The sequence below is a fragment of the Cydia splendana genome, chromosome 11 (genome assembly GCF_910591565.1).
Source record: "Cydia splendana chromosome 11, ilCydSple1.2, whole genome shotgun sequence".
Classification (NCBI taxonomy): domain Eukaryota; kingdom Metazoa; phylum Arthropoda; class Insecta; order Lepidoptera; family Tortricidae; genus Cydia; species Cydia splendana.
This window is the reverse complement of record NC_085970.1, coordinates 19706053-19731583: the sequence shown is the minus strand read 5'-3', so window position 1 is coordinate 19731583 and position 25531 is coordinate 19706053. Positions and strand designations below refer to the sequence as shown.

At 35.4% G+C, this 25531-nt stretch overlaps 1 protein-coding gene across 2 annotated transcripts in view; it reads left to right on the top strand.

Annotated features, from left to right (window-relative positions):
- Window positions 1-241: 241 nt before the first annotated feature.
- LOC134794910 (alpha-N-acetylgalactosaminidase) overlaps window positions 242-25531 on the top strand; it is a 94173-nt gene continuing 68883 nt past the window's right edge. Inside the window, exon 1 of one of the 2 annotated variants that reach the window (XM_063766762.1) lies at window positions 242-442. The gene's annotated coding sequence lies outside the window, so the exon portion shown is untranslated. The remainder of the gene's footprint in view (window positions 443-25531) is intronic. The other variant, XM_063766763.1, reaches the window with a different exon arrangement.

Here is a 25531-nt window from a genome sequence, read left to right as displayed (position 1 = left end):
ATTTTCACTGAATTTCAATGAAGCTTATGTGTGACTGAGATATATCTCGTTTGCCTCGCACGTGACGAAGCGATTACATTTTCGAACTACATAACCAACACAACCTTATTAAGGTAGCTGGTTTTGTTGATTAGAAGAAAAGAAGCAATGTACAGTAGAAAGCTTTTAAGAGCGTAAAGTTGCGTTCCATCACGCGACCCGCGTTGACCGACGCGGGGGAACGAACGCCGTTCGCGGACTCGGCGCAGTCGCCTTTTCGCACGGACGGCCGCCGCGCGTATCCGAACGCACCCGAAGCCCGCGAATTCAAATTTCGAACATTTCGAAATCGCGCGTACTTAAGTGGCTCGTGATTTTTTTTTATTTAAAATCAGTGTTGCTAGATTGATATTGACGGATATTTTTGTAGTTTTGTTTCTGCTTTTCGTCGTTTATTCTTACGGTAAGTGAAAATGATGCTGTAATGGTAATTCTAGTGTGAATGATACTGATAATCGTATATGAGCTAATCATCTCGCGACATAGCGTGCTGCCTTAATTATATCAGTTTCGTTTTCTTTCGTTGCTGAGGTTTCGTAATGTTTAAATTATATGTCTTAGAATAACTGGTAAACGCGATCTTGGAGATGATTGCACTTTAGTGTACCGATTGTGTGCATTGTCCGACAAAAAATGGAATTTAACACAAGATATTAATGAGAGTTTTCACTCCTTATTTTGTGTAATCTTTTAATTGGAATTGTGTGAAAATATTGGAATTATTGCGAATATTAAAAACAATACATAGGTAGGTACTTAACCTACATATTTTCTTAGTGGTGCCACATAGCATTTTTGGTAGATACAAATCGAAGAAAAGAGAACAAAAATAATTTATGGGGTTTAAAAAATGTTTTAAGAAGTGATAATTATTCTCTCTGTTTAAAACTTTGTTTTATTACAACATTTGGTTTTTTTTTACCGGCGTACTAAATATTTAACAATATGGTTGTTCTCTAAAGTGATTTTTTTTTATAAAGTAGAAAAAAATATACTCTCTCATTTATGATATTATAATATAAATTACATAATACTTATTTAAAAAAAATTGTTCGTGCTTTCCATATAGTTGATAGAAAAGACATCAACGTTTCGCGCTAAAAAGCTTGTTACATAAAACCTACTTTACATCGGTTACATGAAGAATTGACGGACTCTACTTCTTGCCTTTGTTGTTAGTTAGAATATTAGAATAGAATAGAATAGTATTTATTCGTAAGCACAAACAATCGAGACAGTACATAACAAAAGAGAAAACACAAAATAGGATTAAAGTGCCACGAAATGGCCCCATCTCAGCATGTTGCTGGTGGCTTCCAGCGCTGATCTTCCGATATTCGTCGTTGTTGTGCCGGAAAAAGAATTGAGATCTATATGGCTGCCAAGTTCTAGTTTGCTTGGGATGTAATTAACGTTCAGGATTTGACTTGGCTAGTTTTTACGTACACGCTATAGGTATTATATTTGTCTATATTACGTACATTTCTAAAGTTTAGTTTGTTGGTATAAAAACTTCCCCAAATGGTTCGTGTAATATAACACACGGCCGCTGCGTCGCCAGTTCTCTTCTTTTGAACTTGGCTTGACTCGCTACCGTGTGTCTAGATCTAGTTTAATACATGTTTAAACATAATTATACAAATTATATTCTACATTGAAAGAATTCAACAAAAAATATAATTATCTTGTACCTTTAAACGAGCAATTATTGTATATTTATTTATTTATATATATATATATTTCGGGGATTTGCTATATGGGGGTGTTGGGGGGCGAAAAAACGATCTAGCTAGGTCTTATCTCTGGGAAAACACGCATTTTCATGTTTTCCGAGCAAAGCTCGGTCTCTCAGATATTAAGAATAAAAAGAATACTAATTTAATTATTTAAAGTAGTATAGTATTTATTTTTAATGGGTAGTGTAAATTCAAACCATAAAATAATAAGTGTGTAAAAAACAAAAACATACATAAGATAATCTCCTTCTTTTGTTTTTTTTGTATCCCTTTAAAATACTTAGGTTCTCTTGTTGTCCATTGGCCTCTTATGAACCTATCCTAATGAACATATTACGTATGTTTACACTCGCGTTTCAACTAGATCGTTAATCGTTACACTTACGGCACTAGGCTCTTCAACTTGCGCAAGAGTGTCAGTTATGTAAAAACACGTGAATATGGGAGCAGGTTTCGCAGTTACGGACGAATTAGGCATTTTCTACCGGCTCAGCTATTAGCCAGTCTTTTGCGTTTGCATAAAGTAGTACAGACTTGTTACCTGGGGTATGAAATCATAATGAGACGATTTTTATTTTGTTTTCGTTTTTTTGTCATTAGATGTGGATGAGATTTGTGGCTAACGCAATTTCACAGTATGTCCTTAAAATTTTTCGTAAACGTTAAAAAAAAATGTTAAATAATAATGTAATATTTTTTTTACTCAACGGAAATAACATACATACGTTTTTTTATATCCCAAGTTGGAATTTCGTGTTAATTCCGCCCAGAATCAGGAGCTCTTTATATTAAACTTACCAAACATTATCAAAATCCAAGGAAAATATGTCTTTTAAGAACTTAAAAAAAAAAACAAGTATCTGCTAAATTCTGGGAAGTGGGTTAAATTTTACATGCATTGATTTGATTACAAACAAATACCGAAACGGCGGCTTTTTATACATTTTAGAGTTTATATCCAAAATAAAATATGATGTACAAAAAGTTGCGATAATGGTTATCTAAGTTAGAAAACAAGGAGTCTAATAGGTACAGTCAACTGTAAAAATATGGGTGTACAAATCATCTCAAAAATATGTCCCATAACTCTTATGTCAGTGAATTAAAAACTATGGGACATATTTTTGAGTAAGTTGTCTACACCCATATTTTTACAGTTGACTGTACATATATTTTTTGGCATAAATATTGTCAAAATGCTACTCTATTCAAACAAGGGATTTATATGTATTGCTTTATAGTAAAATACTATTCATAACACGTTTCATATACGAACGCGAACAAGAGAGAGCTGTAGTTAAAGTCACTAATACTCATTTGGTTTTAGTATTCAATGTATGTATTTCATTGCATGTTGACTTTAGTACCTTTACGGTTACCATCAGTTTGTCACTGACGTAAACGCCGTCGAGAACGTAATTTACTTTCTATACATCTCGCTCGCACTCGCATATTAGTGCAAACGGGATGTATAGAAAGTAAATTACGTTCTCGACGGCGTTTATGTCAGTGACAAACTGATGGTAACCGTACTTGCCATAACAAACGTGAAACAGTAAAACGCGTTGACAATGACTATATTTTAAGACAACTTGCAATATAACAATGTACATTTGACAATAAACTACAAAATAATATTAAAATGCTTAGAATTTATTAAGAGAGCGAAATAAAAAATAACCTGAGAATTTATTTATTTACTTATAGCGTTTTAACGCTAAAGACATTCACCTACAACCTAGTAACTACTTTTAACTCAAAATAAATGAAAATATCTACTAGAGTGAAAAAGACAGATACTTATGTAAGTAATACCATCTTACTCTAACAGATGACTTTATCCAGCTTTTGATAGACTGCAAGCCGCACCTTAAATACTAGGTTTATGCTATATTTAGGTCAGAAATTCCTATGTGTAAACAAGAAACATTGAACGAATGCAAATTAATTCCCATCACTTTATCATCGATGTTTCCTCAAACAACCTCACTCAGGTCAATGCTACCTTCCACTTTATTTATTTTCATACATGTCTATAAATATAAAGGTATTCAATTGGAAATAAACATGCATGAACTGGCAACCTTGATTCCAAGGTCAAACGGAATGACGAAGGATAACAATCGAGCTGATTTCTCGGAACATTATTTCTCACGAGTTGTAGATTGGCCTTTTATCTCGTAAGATAAAAATGTAGCAAGGTTTTTTTTTTAATTTGGCTAACACTAGGTAGGTTGTGTGTGTCAGATAAAAATTGTCAGTAAATAAGAACAAAAAAAACGATAACCATCCTTTTCTTTTGGATGCTAGTACTAGTGTAAGACAAAGATAATAGTATGATTCTCTCTGTCTATGTTTGAAATGAGACAGTCCTTTGACAAACTACAGATAGGGCCTTCGTTTTAAATTAAATGCCTTTTTAGGGTTCCGTACCCAAAGGGTAAAACGGGACCCTATTACTAAGACTCCGCTGTCCGTCCGTCCGTCTGTCACCAGGCTGTATCTCACGAACCGTGATAGCTAGACAGTTGAAATTTTCACAGATGATGTATTTCTGTTGCCGCTATAACAACAAATACTAAAAACAGAATAAAATAAAGATTTAAGTGGGGCTCCCATAAAACAAACGTGATTGTTGACCGAAGTTAAGCAACGTCGGGCGGGGTCAGTACTTGGATGGGTGACCGTTTTTTTTGCCTTTTTTTTGCCGTTTTTTTGCATTATGGTACGGAACCCTTCGTGCGCGAGTCCGACTCGCACTTGCCCGGTTTTTTTTAAATTAGCTAGTTATAGTGTCCGGGCAACGGCCTCTCCCCTTGATTTCCACAACTCCCGTTGTAGTGCTTTTTCCGGCCAGTTACTGATGAAGGCGTCTAAATCGTCCCGCCATCTCCTTAAAAAATAATTTTGCCCAATACAATAAAAGAATGTAAGGTACCTTAGATTAGTGGACGAAAACAAGAGCTGGACGAAAACTAGCACAATGACTCTATAAGGTGGCAATGAGGCTTGAATTGAAGATTTCTTACATATCACCGGGAGGGAGTAAATTCCCCAGCCGAAGCGTGATTTAGGTTACAGATAAATTCTACAAAAATTCTTATCTGCCAACTCTGTAATAAAGTAATCAAGTAGGTAGTAATTACTTGTACAACAATTATGAATTACTAGGTTATTAATTAGTGTAGTCTAGTTCTAGTTCCGGCCGCACATACGTGTATTGACTGCAATTGACGTGTGAGCCGGTAGCGTGAGCAAAGTTTCTGGTAATTTTACGGAAATATATAACATTTTATTACGTTTCAACTGCACAATACTTTTCAAAATAGTATAGATCTATTTTGTATATTTTTTTCAAAATTTTAGATCCAGTAGTTTTAGAGATAAAGGGGAAGGGGGGATGGTTGGACAGACAGACACACAGACGCACGAGTGATCCTATAAGTAAGGGTTCCGTTTTTTCCTTTTGAGGTACAGAACCCTAAAAATGTGCTTCAGGCTGCCTTTCCACTGAGGGGAAGATGAGCGAAGACGAGAGATGTGCAGGAATCAACCGATAGCACTGGTTGTACGAACAGCAACACTCCTAACTGTACATCGGTGGACCTTATTACAAACGGCATAAGGTCCACCGGTGTACAGTTAACAGTGTGGGCGATGGTACTCCAGCGGATCGGCGAAGAGATGTGGATTACAACCAATCTTCTTCCTCGCGTTATCCCGGCATATTGCCACGGCTCGGGAGCCTGGACCACATGGCCACTAATCCCAACAATCCCAAGAATTGACGTAGGCATTAGTTTTTACGATGATATTGGTTAATTCCCGCACGCACGTCTCCTCTCATCTCCGCCTTAGTGGAAAGGCAGCCTAAATGTCAATGCCACATTTCTTTGGCTTAACTATAACTATGTCAAGATATCGTTGAGTGTTCGTATGTGGAATTACCCTGAATATCCGATTTGAACGGATCGGTTTAACATCGGTTACTTTCTCGCGGCAAAAACCCGTCGTACGCACCAATGGCGGAAGGCGCCGAGACCAATTCCGGACATTCTTATACGGCACAAAGGCAAAGCGATACAACTCACAAATTTAATAATTAGGACATAAATGCAAAGTAATAGGTTAAAGTCATTACTTATAATTGTTGTACTATGTACACACCAACATTGTAAGGTACTATTACGGAAGAGCGGTGCTTCTTACTACATGTATCTCTATTACTTAAAAAGAGTCATCGGCACAGATGTGAAAAATTTAATTATACGTTACGAAATCAATATGTTTCATTTTCATTTTTTTTTTCATTTTTCATAATTAATATGTAATTCGTATTGTCAAGCGATACAACTCACAAATCACTATACACGTAGCTCGGTCATGTCACTCAAGCTGTGATTAGTCTTAACTTAGGTAATTGATTCATTTGATTATTTGTAAATAGTATAGGTAGTAAATGTTTTATGACTTGTAAATAGTGTAGCTTAGTATTAGTTAGATTACAATAATAACGGAAGAGCGGTGCCTCCCAACACAGGCATATATTGCTTACCGGGATACACCATCCCTCAAATTATATGTACAGTTTTTTATGAAATAAAGAATTTTGTATTTGTATTTGTATTTGTGTTACGAAAATTAACTATGTAAATTGTATTGTATTTATTGTACTTAATCCGTACACATATTAAGTCTATAGCATACCCTAACACACTTTCATGCATCTAACTTAAATAGAAATGGCTTAACTGTGGTAACACAATGTAATCAATTAACTTTAGACTAATTACAGGTGCTTAACTATGTACAATTTTTTTGCAATTCCCTCATATTTTACTGAAAATAATATTATCTGCTCTTGAAAGTTAAGGATTTTTATCATGGTCATTACAAATATTCTTACTGTTCAGAAGCAAGGTCTAAAACATAGACACGAACAAATGGCCAAAGCCTAGCTTAATAGCCTAGCCCTATATCGGTATTAAATTAAATTTTAGCCTAGGATTGGATTTGGATTAGGCATTGGTTTATTTGCAAAATTAACGAAGTGAGTGAAGGATTAAGATTCGAAAAAATAAAACAAGTTCGAAAAAAATAACACATGAAAATGTGGGAAAACAACACAAATGCTTTACGCCCTTTTGCCATATTGGGAGCAGTATAACGCACCGTTTTGCATATAAAACAGTTTGTCACGATCATTGGGTTTGAAATTAATGGTAGAAATTACCGCGGAACACGAGAATCTGGACGTGAACAATAAAATTATTTAAGAAAATTGGGATCCAAGTATGTATTAGCCAAGCATACCCTGGCACAGATTTTATTTGACTTTCGCCGTTCATGGTGTGATCGCCAAGATTTCACAATTTTGACCACAAATGATTGCCAAATGCCAAAAAAGATTGTCAAAAATACGAATAAAATGATTTTGAATAAAATTTAACATTTAGGTATATGAATAAAAGGACGAAGGTTTGCGTAGCAGTCCAATAGTCCAATCCAATGAACAATGTATTGAAACAAAGATAATTATGTGATGTGACGCCATGACTAAATTACGTGCCAACATACATACATACATACTTCTACTAAGATCCTAATATTACAAAATATAGGTACATTAACTTTATTTATCAACTTTCTTCATCAATTTAAACTTTTCAAGATTACTAGCGATGACTACCATCTTAAAATAGGCAACTAAATATTACAAACACCAATTACTTACAAAATATTTACTCACGGTATTTTGAAATAGTAATTTGTAAAAAAGTGTTTAATGATTCCCTAGTAATTATTACTACATATGGACAATTAGCAGAGTTTGACTAAACATTATTCTATATTTCCTCATGGATTGCGTGAGAAATATTACGATACTGTATACAAAATAACTTGTTTCATTGTTAGTAAAAAGTTAGCACCTATTCTTACAAAATGTAAAGAATTTCTAAGTAGCTTATGATATCCACTAATTAGAGTCTAAACATATGAAAATGTTTACGAAAGTCTAAAGTGTCTAAACTACTATCATATGCAAGCCAGTACGTTTTTATACAGCTCCAACATTTATTTGATTTAGCCAAACTACATGTCCCAATAATAGTTCATTTTCATGATATTATTGATATTCATAAATATCTAATTATACGACCAAGCAACTAAGTATAAATTAGTTACATTAGGTTTTGTACAACAGTTTTGGTCCAAGAAGACTTCCCGAGGAAACACCAAAATAACAACAAAAGCAAAAAAATATTAGGTTTGAACTATTTCATAAGTACAAATATATCTTAGTATACCCAGTTATTTTTCTGGTGTTAATAATGTTCTTAAATCACAGGATTTATAACCAAGCAACTACGTATAAAATCGATTTCATACATAACTGCCACATCAAAAGGCAAGCGTTATTGATTTGACCCAATTATATGGCGGGTGTAATTGCTCAGAGTCAGGTGAATTAATATGACCTCATTGGTAATGACATGCAGTTGGCTGGGTGCATCTAATTAGTGCAAGTGTTGGTTGATTTACGTTGTGGCCTTGACCATTTTAACCGACATTGATTAACCTTGCATATACTTATGTGTGTTTGGTGGTCAAAATTCGTAGGTTCCAACCTCGGTTGTGTTGTACAGAGCTGAAAAAAATGTTCTCGAAAAAAATAAAAAAACCGGGCAAGTGCGAGTCGGCCTCGCGCACGAAGGGTTCCGTACCATAATGAAAAAAAAAACGGAAAAAATGCAAAAAAAAAAAAACGGTCACCCATCCAAGTACTGACCACGCCCGACGTTGCTTAACTTTGGTCAAAAATCACGTTTGTTGTATGGGAGCCCCATTTAAATCTTTATTTTATTCTGTTTTTAGTATTTGTTGTTATAGCGGCAACAGAAATATATCATCTGTGAAAATTTCAACTGTCTAGCTATCACGGTTCGTGAGATACAGCCTGGTGACAGACGGACGGACGGACGGACGGACGGACAGCGAAGTCTTAGTAATAGGGTCCCGTTTTACCTTTTGGGTACGGAACCCTAAAAAAGATGACTAAACATTCGGTCAGGATCCTTATCATACTCATAGGTTAAGGTTAAAAGGTCATGAGATTAAAGAACTTATATAGTCTTGTCCATAAAAAAATCTAGACTAATAAGCAAAATTAAGTAAGTAAATATAATTTAATTGTGCACCATAAAGTTGAACAATACACAGAAAACGAAATACAAGTATAAGACGAGGTAACATTATGCCAAATCTAGTTTATTATAATAATAAAGAAGTAGTTACATTGCATTGACGAAACCGCGCCTTGTACTTACCTAAACTCACTTGCAGCTTGCAGCACGGCACGCGTCATTACTTCAAATAAATGGACCCTGCAAAATTTCCGGCCAGGTTTACATTCCATGTTAAACACAGTTTAATCTACTTTGAAATTGTACTTACTAACTCAGCAATTTTATAGTTAGTTGATTGTTGAATTGTATACAGATTCCGTATGTTTGTCTAATGCGTTCGTCCTTTTATTGTGTTGTGGCATGCCTCATACAATCGTCTTGGCAGGAAATTATTTGGCTAGTTAGTTTGGTTACTTGATAACTTAGGTAAGAATTAGCTATAAGTTTTTTGGTTGGGGACTGAAAATCAGCGGTTTCGCTATTTATATAAAGAATATATAAATATATATGCATATATTTTTATAGTATATGCACATAATTTTTGTGTTGGTAGATAAATATCTTTTATTTCATCAATAAGGCTGACAAATAACTTTAATGACCCCGTTGAAAGAAAATCAATGGCTTAATTGACGACAACTATTAAAACAAACTAAACGTTATTGCAATAAAACTACGAAATGCAGCAGAAATAGATATTCTTACGTATATTACGTTATTTGAATTTTCATTTAGTTAAGTAACTACATACAATGACTACAATGAGTTTTTGTGTGTTGGGATTATTGATTGTGTGACCTCGGTTGCAAAAAGTGACTGTATGTAGGATGTCAGTTACAATAACAAATGATCTAGCATAGCGCCTCTTTACATTATAACTACAGTTTGGCGCGAGATTATGAGTTGACCACGCCCCCTAGCTTTGCCTCCAACATCGACATTTATTGAACATTTCGTTTCAGGACGTTTTCATCCGTTAACTGTTTATACAGGGTGATTTCGGGGTCGTGAGTCAGAACCACTTTTTCTGACTCTGTAAATGATCCACATTATCATATGGTAGTATTTGATTAAAATAGAATTAGTTAATTTTTTCTTATTCTTCAAGTAAAATTAATGTTATACAAAGTAATTATGGTCACCCTATGACTTTTGATATACGCTGTATGGAAAGCGACAAGACGTCACATTGAGTAGGGTCACCAAATTGTATGCAAAAAAGTTTTTTCCTACTTGTCATCTGGAAAATAATCATCATTATTGGTGATAAACAATAATTAACAACATCATTAGGCTCATCTTTGAATTCTGTATGATGTCTGGCTCGCTTGCTCCACGACCCCGAAATCACCCTGTATTAGTACCTAATAGGAAATATTAGGCAAAGCTCTGCGTAGGTGGCACCTTTGTGGCACATACAGTAAACAAACCACATTGACACATGGCCTACCGCGAAAAAAGAAAATCGAAATATCGTTATCTAATCTCTCTATCACTCTTGCATATTCGAGTGATAAAGGGGCAGATAACTAAATTTCGATTTTCGCATTTACCGGCAGGCCCTTGTTAACAAACCGCCTTGACGCATCAATGTCATATTTTATTGTCTGTGAAAACTTGTCAAAAAACTGTTTAAGGCACAGTATGTATAAGTTAGTCTATGAATTTACTGGGTTACATATCAGAATACCGAAAGTTGATTTACCTAATGTCGAATCACCTATGCTCGATTTACCTATTTTTTTAAACACCTAATGGTTTATTAACCTAAGCTCATAACACCTAATGAACGAATTACCTAATGCACGTTTCACCTATAATTGTTTTTCCTAAGCTCAGAATACCTATGATCGATCTACCTAAACATGATACACCTCATGCTTAAAATACCTAAAACCGATTTACCTAATACATGAAACACCTAATTTTGATGTACCTAATGCACAAATTACCTAAAGCTGACATACCGACTGCATGAATTACCTAAAGCTGTTACACCTAACGAACCAAACACCTAAAGTCGATATACCTAATGCACGGAATACCTAAAGTCGATATACCTAATCCACGTAATACCGAAAGTCGATATACCTAATGTCCGATATCCCTAAAGTTGATTTACCTATTGAACGAAATACCTAAAGTTAATATACCTAATGCACGTAACACATACAGTTGATATACCCATTAGGTACAGTCAACTGTAAAAATATGGGTGCACAAATCATCTCAAAAATATGTCCCATAGCTCTTATGTCAGCGAATTAAGAACTATGGGACATATTTTTAAATAAGTTGGCTACACCCATATTTTTACAGTTGACTGTATCTAATCAACGAAATACCTAAATATAGCATTAATAATTAAAATAAAAATAATATTGTAATAATGTAATTAATAGATACCTATAATAAAATTATCAAATTTAAAATGATAACATCTATACATTTATTAATTAAATTTAGATTAAAATTAAAAACTCTAAAACAAAAAGCAAAAAATAGTTTAAATCGTATAATGTTACGCGCAGTCAAAAATAAATTAGAATGTCAAACTTAAATTAATTTATAATACAATCCTATTTTTTAGGGTTCCGTAGTCAACTAGGAACCCTTATAGTTTCGCCATGTCCGTCTGTCTGTCTGTCCGTCTGTCCGAGGCCTTGATCCGTGATCGTTAGTGCTAGAAAGCTGCAATTTGACATAAATATATAAATCAATAAATCCAACAAACTCGTAGAAAATAATCTTTTAAAAACCTCGTCTACACGTAAAGTGGGGATGGAATTTTTTTTCGCTTCAACCCTATAGTGTGTGGTATCGTTGGATAGGTTTTTAAAACGAATAGGGGTTTTCAACCTACATTTTTTGACAAACTGAATATTTTCGGCAATAACCGCTCCGAAAGAAAAAATAAATGTGTCCCCCTCTAACATTTGAACAATGAATCCAAAAAATATAAAAAAAACTGTGGAACTAGAGCTTAAGAAAGACATTCAAAGAAAACTATAGCAAACATGATAAATTTATCCGTTTTAAGTTATCGCAAAAAGTCTCCGCTTCATAGTAAAAACTAGAGATGCCACGAATATTCGGCAACTATTCGGTATTCGGCCTATTCGCCCATTTTGCCGAATATTCGATATTCGGCCGAATGTTGCCCACTATTCGGCCGAATACCGAATATCCAATTGCACCTACCTAAAACGAAAAATTACACAAAAAATAACCAAAAGCTAGGTATATTTAATATTTAGAATGAATTCTTGGAAAGTAGTTAAATACGAAGACACGTTTGTTAGCATTTATTTTGTTGATTACAAAATATTTTATTTTTAATATGGATCTGATTTGATTGACTCTAACTACATTAATTAATTCTGTTCAACATAAAAATATATCTTCGCAAACGTTGTGCTTAGTTGGCGAACAGTTTTCATAATAATTGTGACTCAAAATATTCGCATGTCATGCCGAAAATTCGGTCGCCCAATATTCGGTATTCGGTATTCGGCCAAATTCACTATTCGGGGCATCTCTAGTAAAAACTTAAAAAGACGTAATGCCACAGTTAAACGTTATTATGGCATTAAATGGTGGTGGCAGCTGAGCCCGCTGGTATTTCCATTTAATAGGTCATGGTAACCGTGGTAACCAATATGTCACTGTAAACGAAGTCATTCGGCCATGTTACAAAACTTACAGTAGGTATTTTCGTTCGTTAAAACATATACCAGCCTTAGGTATGTCGTGCATTAGGTATATCGACTTTAGGTGTTACGTGCATTAGGTATATTAGCTCTAGGTATTTCGTTCAATAGGTAAATTAACTTTAGGCATATCGTCCATTAGGTATATCGACTTTCGGTATAACATGCATTAGGTATATCGATTTTAGGTATTCCGTCCTTTAGGTATATCGACTTTAGGTATTTCGTTCGTTAGGTATAACAGTTTTAGGTATGTTATCCTTTAGGTAAATCAACTTTAGGTATATCGTTCATTAGGTATATCAGCTTTAGGTGGATCGTCCATTAGGTATGTCAGCTTTAGGTGTTTCATGCATTAGGTATAATAGCTTTAGGTAAAACGTGCGTTAGGTAAAATGTGCATTAGGTAAAACGTTAATTAGGTGTTTCATCCATTAGGTTAATTGAGATTAGGTATTATAAACTTAGGTCATTCAATATTTAGGTAAAATGATCGTTAGGTAATTTAAAAATAGGTGAATCGAGCATAGGTGATTCGACATTAGGTAAGTTAATTTTCGGTATTCTGATATGTAACCATTTACTGAGTCGGTAGTGCTGCACTCTGGCGGCAGAACATTGCAGTAATATCCCTTATTGAGATATGTTTATGATAAAATTATAAGTATAATTAATATAAAATACACCCCTACGTTTGACCACGTCTGATGTTTTGCTTACGAACTCTGTAAAGGGTTCGAAACGTTGCGGGATGTATTTTAAATTCATCATAATCATCATACGCGATAGTCCGTTTACATAGATTTAGTTCATGAGTAACTATTGCAGTGACCGAAGACATTAATAATGTTTTAATAACTTAATGTTTAAATTCCCGTCTCAAAACAGATGCTAGAAATCGTTAGTCATTAATATGTGTGGGTGTCTGTCTGTCATTTTTTAGTAATCGCTGTACGTTAAACGATTTGGCGATGCTAATGAATGCCGTGAATAACTAGGACAAGGCCATGGTTGAGATGATTGATTTTCTTTTGTTTTTACTCCTATTGTAAATTTAATGCTCTGTTGATTGTGAACTTACGGCTTCTTTTGTTAAATTGCTATTTTTGTACGGCTTTTGTTTACGATCCGTGCTATTTATAGAAACATATTTCCTTCGATCGAATCATGGAGAAAGTGTAAGTAGAGTTTACTTTTCTGAACTGGCGTTATCAACGACACAAGGTTTAATTAAATAATCATTTCATTCAGGCATGACCCCATATAAGTGTTAGTAACAAAACTTAAATACTAATGTTAGAGCACTATTTTCATTAAAACCTGCCATGCAATACAGTATACCTCCTTCGAGCTAGGATAATACAATACCGGGTGAGCCATACACTTTGATGAAATAAAACTAATTTTCTCCTTATTTACATTAAATCTAAAATTTTCACGAATTGTATGTAAATTGAGTGTTAGGTCTAGTATTACAGGTTCAGTCGTCATCATATATATCGGGGCAGTGGCCGAAATTGTCAAAAATAGAACACGAACTCTAGCGCCTCGCCTGGCCTTGACAATAGAGGCGTGTTCAGATATTTGTGAGCACCTTGGCCGCTCCGATATATCCGATGGCGACTGAAGCTCTACCTCTCAGTTTACATATCAGGATATGGAAAGATTATTCACATTCAACTGATTAATAACTTTAGCGCCCTATTTTAAAGCAAACTAAACGACCTTTTACCAAAATTATATTATAAATTAAGCAAGGTTAAATAACCTGATAGCATTTTACAAAACCTTGTTTCACCTCCCTCTGTCAATCATCAGCCATTACTGTCAATCAACGCCAAACTAATGAGATATTAAATACGCTAAGAAACATAATCTTAATCCGTTTTACTCTGTAATATCGGATTAAGCTAAATGTTGACCGATATTTCACAAAAACTAACACAGTGTAGTAACCTGTATGGTTTAATTAAGCTTTGTTGAAAGGAATTTAGATTGAAATTAGATAATTTTTGCAAACTCAGATATGATTTTGCGATAGTTAATGAAATGTATCTAGTTATGTAAGTTTATATCGCAATATATGATACAGCTCTGCGGTGATATTCTCAATGCTCTCAGATCAAGCGAGTTTGCCTCGGGATAAACATATAAACATAGTATATATGTGCCTCTCTCTTGCTCAAATATGGAAAAACGATTGGGAGGAGGAAAGCAGATGACGAAACCTGGATTTTTGATTTTCCCTCCCTCCCTCATAAATCTTAAAATACATTTATATTTGAGTAGGTACAGTCGCCATCAGATATATCGGAGCGGCCAAGGTGTTCACAATATCTGAACACGCGCTCTAACGCCCTGACAATAGAGGCGTGTTCCGATATTTGTGAGCACCTTGGCCGCTCCGATATATCTGATGGCGACTGTACGGTCACAGACTTTAATTGTTGATTCATCTAAGGTTCAAGCTAATTTGGTTGTTAATACTAACTGTATGAAATATCCAATGTAAAGTAAACCCTAAATGTCTCAACAATTAACTTCCGTGACCTAATTTTTATTTTTAATTATGATCTATAATCTGCCCGATTCGAACTTTAAGATTCGTCAATTAATAAATCTAGAAACGATATGGACTAGATGTGCCAGTGTCAAAAGTGACGTTTTTGTTTGAAGAAACGTCACATTGACACTGACATACCTATCTAATCCATATCGTTTCTAGATCTATTAATTGACGTATCTTAAAGTTCGAATCGGGCCGAATATCTACATATTTAATTTAGATATCCGTTTGTTTAACGAAGCAGCCGCGAACGTCGTAAGCAAAAATGAAAGATTCATCTTAAGTTGGTTTAGCCAAAGCTAAATTGCTTGCTCTGCGCTAACGCAATAGGAATAGCGTCTGTTAGCGATGTATTATATCATATGGTAACCTTGTCTCGAATAGCTCCGAGCTTATACGAACACTGCAGCCGCTATTACGAGATCCTGTTTATTTTTTTAACTTTTGTTGTACGAGCCCCGATGCATATGTTTTCGTCTAGTCAGACCATTTTTTGAGGTTCTCGCGTTTGTACAAAAATAATGTTTTAGTTTAACAATCACTAATATTTCATCCTTATACTAATGTAGTTTAATTTTATATGGTACTATTCTACAATAACTAAATCCAAATACGAGAAATACCGTTTGTACTGTAAGAAAAAATAACAATGTGAAAAGGGCTATTACTGGGGAAAGCAACACGGCTCTGCCAATGTACTGACAATTTTGTTTCGAGCCCATGCATGCAGCAGTGCTGTAGGAGAGGACAATATGATTTGGACAACATTTTTGAAAAGTACATTTTTTTCAGCAATAAAATTCTCATGCAATTTTATTATACGATCAGAATAGACTAGATTAAACATTACTCTTATGGTTCCCATTTCTGGGTAATTTTATCTTCATGTGTAAAATTTATTAGAATAAACAAAATTTTTGTGTGGAACTAGACGAACTAATTTGCATTGGGGATCATATATTACAACTACGAGTTATCACAGAAAATCACCATTTGTATGCCTTATTCCAACGTCACAAGGTCTGCCATGAGTCAATTGTGTGTGGTTTCGTGCTGTTCGTATATCTGAAATCATAATTGCGCTCATGTTGATATCAGATGGAAATATATCTGCTAAATTATATGTTTGATCGCATTGCTCCGAGCGAGGTAAATACGATTACTTCGAAGTGTAGGCGCTGATGAAGAAATAAGCCGCTATTCGAAACGCACGAAAAGGCATATGGCAAAGTTTTCTTGTGTTTGTTGAACATGAAAGTGCAAATAGATACTTTTTACCCCAAAATTCACCCCTAAAGAGGAAAAGGGACAGCCACTTCCATACAAACGTAGTCCCCATTTTCCTCTCTGGATATTGGCAAGAAAAATATTTTTAGATAATTTGATATTATGGAAAATGCCCCTATTACGTTTGACTTTTTTCAAGTTTTTAACTGTTGTAAAAATTTGGAGCGAAAAACAGATTTCATGCAAAATTTTAAATGTTCCTATCTCTTATAATAATTAAAAAAATCGAAAAAAATCAAACGTAGGAGCATAGCTGAGGTTGATATACAACAAATTGTGTCAAAATATTTTCATAAATATTAATATCCAGAGAGGAAAATTACGAGTACTTTATATGAAAAAGGCGATTACGCACGGGTCCTCCACTTTCGTATTAAAAGTCGGGGTTGAAACTTTGTACAGGCAATTAATGAGCAAAAGCTAGTACCTAATCTACTGTTTCTTTCTTCCTTTCGAATTAGTAATGAAATGATTCCGTGTACCGAATGCCATAATGCGGATTTAACAGTCGGCTGCATGTGTTTCGTGTTCCGGATTGGCTTGCATGAAGTACGCGTACCCATTATAATAACGGTCACTGTGTCACTAGGGACAGGGTTATTATTACAAGCTTTTATTTAAATTTGATAGTGTGGGTCGAATCTTGGAAGCTAAATTTGACCCACTTCCAGATTTCCGATTGAGCTTAAAATTTGTATACCTACATATGTAAGTCGGGTGACAATGCAACATTATGATACCATCGAGCTGATCTGATGATGGGGACAGGAGGTGGCCATAGGAACTCGGTGATGAAACAACGCTAAGGTTAAGATAAGGTACAGTCGCCATCAGATATATCGGAGCGGCCAAGGTGTTCACAATATCTGAACACGCGCTCTAACGCCCTGACAATAGAGGCGTGTTCCGATATTTGTGAGTACCTTGGCCGCTCCGATATATCTGATGGCGACTGTACAGCTGCGTTGGTGACCCACAAATGGTCTCACCGGAAGATCAGCGCTGACTAAAGGTGATTCAGCTCAGGTAAGAAAGCACATCAAATTGTATGAAAGCATCTCATAACAATCAGTCAGATTCATATAATATGTATTCTCATTTCTTTTATTGTTTTTATTTTCTTTTCCTTTCGTAAGAATTTGATATGTTTTCTGAAAGAGCTACGTATTTGTATAAAGTTATGTACTCACTGAGTATAATTGCATGAATTCTATAGTAATTTAAATTGTATTTTTCTTAATTACTCGTAATGCATGTTAATTATAAGATGTAATAATGTTTTGAAAAGATGTGTCCCGCCGAGTTTGTTGCCGGTCCCATATTGGGATACCCTCCTCCAATTGAGGGGGGATTTAAATCTTCTCGGGGCAGAGGTGTACGGTTGGAGCCGGTAAAGGTTTATTTGACGTTCATAAGCGCATTGTAATATGCCTACTTGAATCCTAGAAAAAAAAAAAGGCTTTTGGGTTAGCATTATGCTGAGGCGGGACCATTTCGTGGTAAACTATTTATTTATTTTATGTTTAACTTTCTTTGTTGTTCAGTACTTGTGTATGTAAATTATAGTTTATCACGAATAAATGCGATGATTATGATTATGATAAGAAAAGTACAGTCAGCGATAAAAGCAGTCGACGTCAAAGATATGTTTACACTTTTGCACCTTACTCCTTTATAATAAGGCGAAAAATGTAGACATATCTTTGACGTCGACTGTACAAGTTGTACAACACACATGCTCGTGTCAATAAGGTCGTAAGTCTCATAACATTTGTATGAACAAAAGCCCTTTTAAGTAACCACCTGACTGGTGTGACCACTAATTATCATTTGCTCTTAGTTCTCACATATTATTATGCTCTTCGATTGACATGCAAATCAGAGCATTGTGGTGTTGTAAGCGGTGCACGCGAAGATCTAGTTCGCAACGGTTTAAAGTACAAGAGGAAGCGGAAAAGGGCTCTTTTATCATTATCAAGCTACTAAGAAGTTGGGGGTAGAAAATAGGAGAATGTCCGACTTGAACCCGAAGTTAAGAAGCCCCATAGTTGTTTCCTTCGTCCACAATTTCCCGGTGTAGTTTTCGGGAGTTTCAAAACCGTGAAGACAATGCCGCTTACGAAACGTTTCAAATAATTATCAAGCTTATCAACTTATTATGTACAGTCAGCAGCAGAAGTTGGTAAGCGGGCGAGCTGTTCAAAATTACCTTGACACGCACTTATTTTCTAAACGAAAGTCGCGTCAAGATCATTTAGAACACCAGGCCGGCTTAGCAACTTCTGCTGCTGACTGTACGCTCAGTTCCCCAACTTAAGTACCTACCCAAGTTGCCATACTAGTTAATTGTATATAAAAGTGGATTATGTTAGGGAACCGATTGTAGGTACCCTTATAAATCGGTCACGTCTTCAGATGATCTCCAATCGCTACCTCCTGTCGCTAACACTGACCCCAAGTGTCGTTACTCATAAATAACCGCTGCCTCCTGTCGCTAACACCGACCCCAAGTGTCGTAAGACTCGTAAGTCATGAATAATCGCTACCTCCTGTCGCTAACACCGACCCCAAGTGTCGTAAGACTCGTAAGTCATGAATAATCGCTACCTCCTGTCGCTAACACCGACCCCAAGTGTCGTAAGACTCGTAAGTCATGAATAATCGCTACCTCCTGTCGCTAACACCGACCCCAAGTGTCGTAAGACTCGTAAGTCATGAATAATCGCTACCTCCTGTCGCTAACACCGACCCCAAGTGTCGTAAGACTCGTAAGTCATGAATAATCGCTACCTCCTGTCGCTAACACCGACCCCAAGTGTCGTAAGACTCGTAAGTCATGAATAATCGTTTAACACTAGTTCTTGTTTCACTTCTTGTGTGCATCCCCCTTTGTCTAACGTTGATTCACGGGTTGAGCAACCAGACCTTGGGAAAGTGCTCTCGATTTCATTGCTAATTTGTTGCATATGAAGTCATATTCATACATTAGGCTAAAATGTAACAGTACTCAACGTAAATATCGTCGTGTGACCTTTCGCTGTAAACGCTTAATGTTAGAGTGAGACAGACCACGCTAATCTCTTTCTTTTTTAATTTGACTAGGTATCTGTACTGTACTAACAATATCCGCAATTCCGCACACTGGTACGAAGATAGATCCCTTGGTTTCAACATCTGAATCACTGGTTCTCAAGTTGACGATAATTTGTACCCGTCTTCTCTTCTCTTCTCCTTCTGTGACCCGTTAATGATAATATATTAATTAAGTGTACAACAGCTACATAAGTACGTTTACAACTAGACTAAATTGAGATAACTATTTTAACAAACATGAAGATAACTTGGACCTTGAAAGATGATTTTGGTTGTCAGTATCACAATAACTGTATTTTTGTAATACTTATAAATGAAATGGTTTATTATGTGTATATTATTAATAAAACCAGTTCTCATAGCCCACGTTAACCCAAATAGATAATAATCCGTGGTGCAAGTTGGCCAATTAACTAAAGATGTATATTCATGCAACGTCGTAATTGTTGTGGCCGCATTTTTTACATTTCTAACCAAATTTGAGAATATTACAGTAAACACGTATTCGGAAATGAAATATGAAAGAAAGAAAATACATTTATTTTAACGCTACAACATCTTACCTACATTTAGAAAAAGAAGACGCTAGAACATGCATGCACGTGACAGTAAACGAAATACATTTAATAGGATATAGATTAAGTAGGTACTAGATATTCTCCGCGACTTCGTCTACGTGGGATATGATAAAAATCCAATTCTTCCCCGGTGTCAAACTGTATCCATATCAAATTTCATGTGAATCGGTTCAGTGGTTTAAGCGTGAAGAGGTAACTGACAGACATACATAGTTACATTCTCATTTATAGTAATAGTAGGGATTCGTTAGACATCATTCAGTAGCAGGGCAGGTAACTAAGAAGTTACAACACGAAAATAGGTAATAATAACAATAAATTTAACTTTTATATTCATGTTATAAGCAACCTAACTTAAGACGAAAAATAAATAAAGAAAACAATAAATATTATTTATTGCACCAAAGAAAAATAAAATAAAATTTAAAAATAGATACATATTAAATTGCTAAATTGGTCATGATCTAATTTAATTCAGATCATGTGTTTGATAAACACTAAACACATGCAGATACGGTTAAACTCTATAGGGTTACCTCAGGGTTCTCTGCGCGGACCCACATTATATGTCTTATACATTTTTCCTTACTCCGGCCGTTTAACGCTAATGCCCATTATCATCGGTTCCCATCGGTTGCGTCACGCTTTGTTTTCTCCGCTTTCGATTTCATGCGCGCGCGCCGGCCACACAGTGTAGCACTAAATGATACAATTAGTTGCAAGGCCTTAGATACTGAGTAATTGGTGTATCGTACGTTTCAGAAAACTAGATTACCATTTACTTGTTAGTATGTACACCAAGCCGAAAAATTGCATAGGCATTTGAATGAATTCATTTATTCTGTGTTCATGCTAATTTGCTATTCTAAAGATGTAAGAGAGCGACATTTGAATCAAAAGCAACCAAATGATATACAATTAGTTGAAAGTTGTTTGAGAAACCCACAGGGCATTTTTAAGGGACCCACTGATTAACAGTCCGCCGGACGGTATCGGCCTGTCAGTTTTTCGGAACTGTCATAATTTTGTTCTAACTGACAGGCCGATACCGTCCGGCGGACTGTTAATCAGTGGGCCCCTTTAGAGTTGGCTATAAATAATAGTGTTAGGGCAATGGGCAAAACTGTGGAAATTTCTTAAATCTCTTGGGGTGGGCAAGAGTCATCAATGTCACACGGGTGTACTCGATTTAGGTTACATATCAGAATACCGAAAATCAATTTACCTAATGTTGAATCACCTGAGCTCGTTTCACCTATTTTTTAAAATACCTAATGATCAATTAACCTAAGCTCATAACACCTAATGAACGAATTACCTATTGCACGTTTCACCTACAATTGGTTTACCTAAGCTCAGAATACCTATGCTCGATTTACCTAAAGTTGAAACACCTAATACTCGAAATACCTAAAGCTAATATACCTAATACACGAAACACCTAATGTTGATATACCTAATGCACGAAATACCTAAACTCGGTATACCTAATGATCGAATTGCCTAAAGTTAACATACCTACTGCACGAATTACCTAAAGTCGGTATACCTAATGATCGCATTACCTAAAGTTAACATACCTAATGAACGAAATACCTAAATTTGATACACCTAATGCACGAAATGCCTGAAGTTGATGGACTTAATGAACGAAATATGTACCTAAAATCAAAAATATAATTATTGTTTAGTAGAATATTATTAGTACATACAACATTTGGTATAATTTTTTTAGCCAAATCATTCAATTGGCTTACCATTTTTTATTATGTATAATATAAGGTCTAGTCATTTGCCAGAGTCGAGATAGGTGCGACGACGAGCAAAGCGAGGAGGAGCGTGTTAGGTTAACTGCGACCAAACAGTGCACAAACCGACTTTTATTTCATCGTCATGATGTTGACTTACAAAAATTAAGTTTTTGATAAGATAAGATAACTAATTTTGTATTAGACTTACGAAATCAGTCTACTACCTAAAAAGTAGCGTTTCAAAAAGTGTATTTTTAAGTTGTTATCCAAACAAACAGTTTCTACTTTAAGGTTGGGAAATCATACGATTTATTGGGTGGAGTTGGTTGCCACTTGGATCATTCCGCAAAATGACATGAATTTTGTACTAGGTATATAGACTTTAGGTATTCCGTGCATTAGGCATATCGACATTAGGTAATTCGTTCAGGAAGTATATCAACTTTAGGTATTTCGTGCGATAGGTTTAACAGTTTTAGGTATTTCGACCATTAGGTAAATCAAGTTTAGGTACATCGTTCATTAGGTATATCAGCTTTAGGTGTATCGTCCATTAGGTATATCAGCTATAGGTGATTCGTTCATTAGGTATAATAGCTTTAGGTGAAACGTGCAGTAGGTAAAACGTGCATTACGTATATCGTGCATTAGGTGTTTCGTCCATTAGGTTATTTGAGCTTAGGTATTATAAACTTAGGTCAGTCAATGTTTAGGTAAAATGATCGATAGGTCATTTAAAAATAGGTGAATCAAGCATAGGTGATTCAACATTAGGTAAATCAGTTTTCGGTATTCTGATATGTAACCTCGATTTAGAAGCTATCAGTCGGCACTTTAGTTCTTCCCCGGTTGAGCTTGACCCTTCTGTAAAGCAACGGACGTTATCTATTCTACGTCTTTGTTCCACTTTTGCTCTATCTCACCGCAGGAGGTCCTGGCAATCCTTAAAACAATTAAAACTAAAGCCGTGAAGATGCCCTTAGCTTGGGCATGATTATGCTCGTGGCGGAAATTATCGCACCCGTTCTGGCCCAAATCATTAATTTCTCCTTCTCGTCTGGCTCCTTCCCCTCTTCTTGGAAACTTGCACATGTAATTCCTTTGCCAAAAGTATCTAATCCTTCATCCCTTTCTCAGTACCGTCCCATTTCTATTCTCCCAATCCTCTCCAAAGTAATTGAACACTTTGTACACAAACTTCTCTCTTCCTTTCTCAATAACTATAACCTCTTGAATCCCCTACAGTTTGGTTTTCGCCCCGGGCTTAGTACTGTCTCAGCTTTGGTCAAGGTTACCGACGACATTCGGCTCAATATAGAGACAAAAGAGCTAACGGCTTTGGTTCTTTTAGATTTTAGCAGTGCTTTCAACACCGTGGATTTTGATGTACTTCTAGCTACCTATCTTACGTAATTACAATCTGTCCCCCTTAGCACTTTCTTGGTTCCGCGATTACCTATTTGGAAGGCCTATTCTCCAATTCTCCCTCAATCGCTCAAAGGTTAACAGGAAGAGATCCCTGAAAGGGATAAGTTCGCCTTTGTACTAATGATGTGTGTTCTTTCATGTTTTATATTTCTTTTTGTACAATAAAGTATTTTACTACTACTACTACTACTACTACTACTATTAATTAATTACACTTACAAACCATTAAACACCGAATACGAAGTCAATAAACTAACGCATTTAGTGAAGTAGGTAATAGATTAGTACCTATTGATCATACAATTCGTAAAGCAAGATTAAGTTATCGACTATCAATTTAAAAGCAGTCCAAAGCATTAGGAACTCCAAGCAATGTATTAATCAAATAATAACTATGAATACTGACAAAAAGAAAGTTATAAACACACACATTTAAAATTATGAAGATAATTGATGAAGAATGCATTATTAACATTATTATATTTGTCTAAATCACGTAACCTTAAAATTATATAAATACGAAGCGTGCACGCTGCACATGTCAATCGCAGACGCAATAGAAATGTATGTCCAGTGCAAATCGATTCGTCAATAGTTATAATTATGGATTCATTAGAATGCATCGGATTGTGATCTTGTTACGAACATGCTATTTAAATATGTGTTGTGTATGGGCATTACACCTACGTGATTATTCAAAGTCAAAGAAATTGTAATCACTACGTGTAGTCCGTGCTTCGTGTAGAAATTTGCTACTGTACTACAATTGCCCAAATCTAGATATTTTGTTATTCATGATAGGTACTTATGATGTTAACTAATACCAATTTGAAGGCATAAAACAAAACAATAAATACCTTGTATCGGACATGAATTAAGGACGAAGTTAATCAAACTTGGATCATTACTCTTAACTCAACTAAGCAAAATTTCGTTAAACTCATCATCCTCATCATCATCATCATTATATCAGCCCTTTATCGCCCACTGATGATCATAACTATCATAAGCCTAGCCACCTAATAAGCCACTCATCCCAGTCCTGAGCAAATCTCCAGAAGTGACCCGCAATATTCCAAATGTCGTCTACCCAACGAGCCAACTAACACCAGACGCTCCTTTCATCCGAGAGCGGCCACCATCCCATCAAATTATTTTTCGTCAAACTATGCATTATAAAGGTATTAAGAAATTAATAGGCCCAGCGGTCGTTGAAACTGTATTGAGGAGTGGCAAGTCCGCTTCCAAGCGTGTTAACGGGTGCATTTCTGTGTCAATAAGTAAATGTTTTATTTATGAAGGCATTTGGCGGTCAACTCGGCAGTTATATAGCTATTTGACGTCAGAAGATGGTTGGTGATACAATTTTAAAAGAGTCTGAAACTCTTTAACGGATCAGAGGGCTTAACGCCAACATCAAAAAATTGTAAATCGTTATATGCCTTGTTATATCGTTATCATTCTCTGTCGCTCGAATATGAAAAAGCGATAGAGAGGCTGAACCCGAATTTAGATTTTTCTATGTTGGTTTAAGTCACAATTTGATGTTACCCAATTGTCTTAAAGCGACCAGTCTATAGAAAATGTAAAAGTAGTTATTTTTAACATTTTGCATTTTATTACTCGAATACAATAAAGTTCGTTGGTATTTTTTGTCATGAATGAATTGTCTAATCTACTACAAAGTACAAGATCTATAGAGTCCGCCTAAGCTAGCTTTACACCGATTTGAACAGAACAAACTGAGGCAGGGTCATTATTAACGTCATTTTTTTATAAAAATTTGACATTCATCAAAAGATGGCCACACTATGTTATTACAAATGCCATGCAGAGTTATTTTGATCCGACTCTACAAGACTTGCTTGGGATGGGACTGGGTTAAATCTGTAGTAGGTTGTCTCCCGAATAATTCATAAATATTTTGAATATCATTAGTAGATTGTCACCCGAATAATTCATTTGTAAATATTTTGAATATTATTGGATTGTCTCCCGAATAAGTCATAAATATTTTGAATATTATTGGATTGTCTCCCGAATAATTCATAAATATTTTGAATATCATTAGTAGATTGTCTCCCGAATAATTCATAAATATTTTGAATATCATTAGTAGATTGTCTCCCGAATAATTCATAAATATTTTGAATATT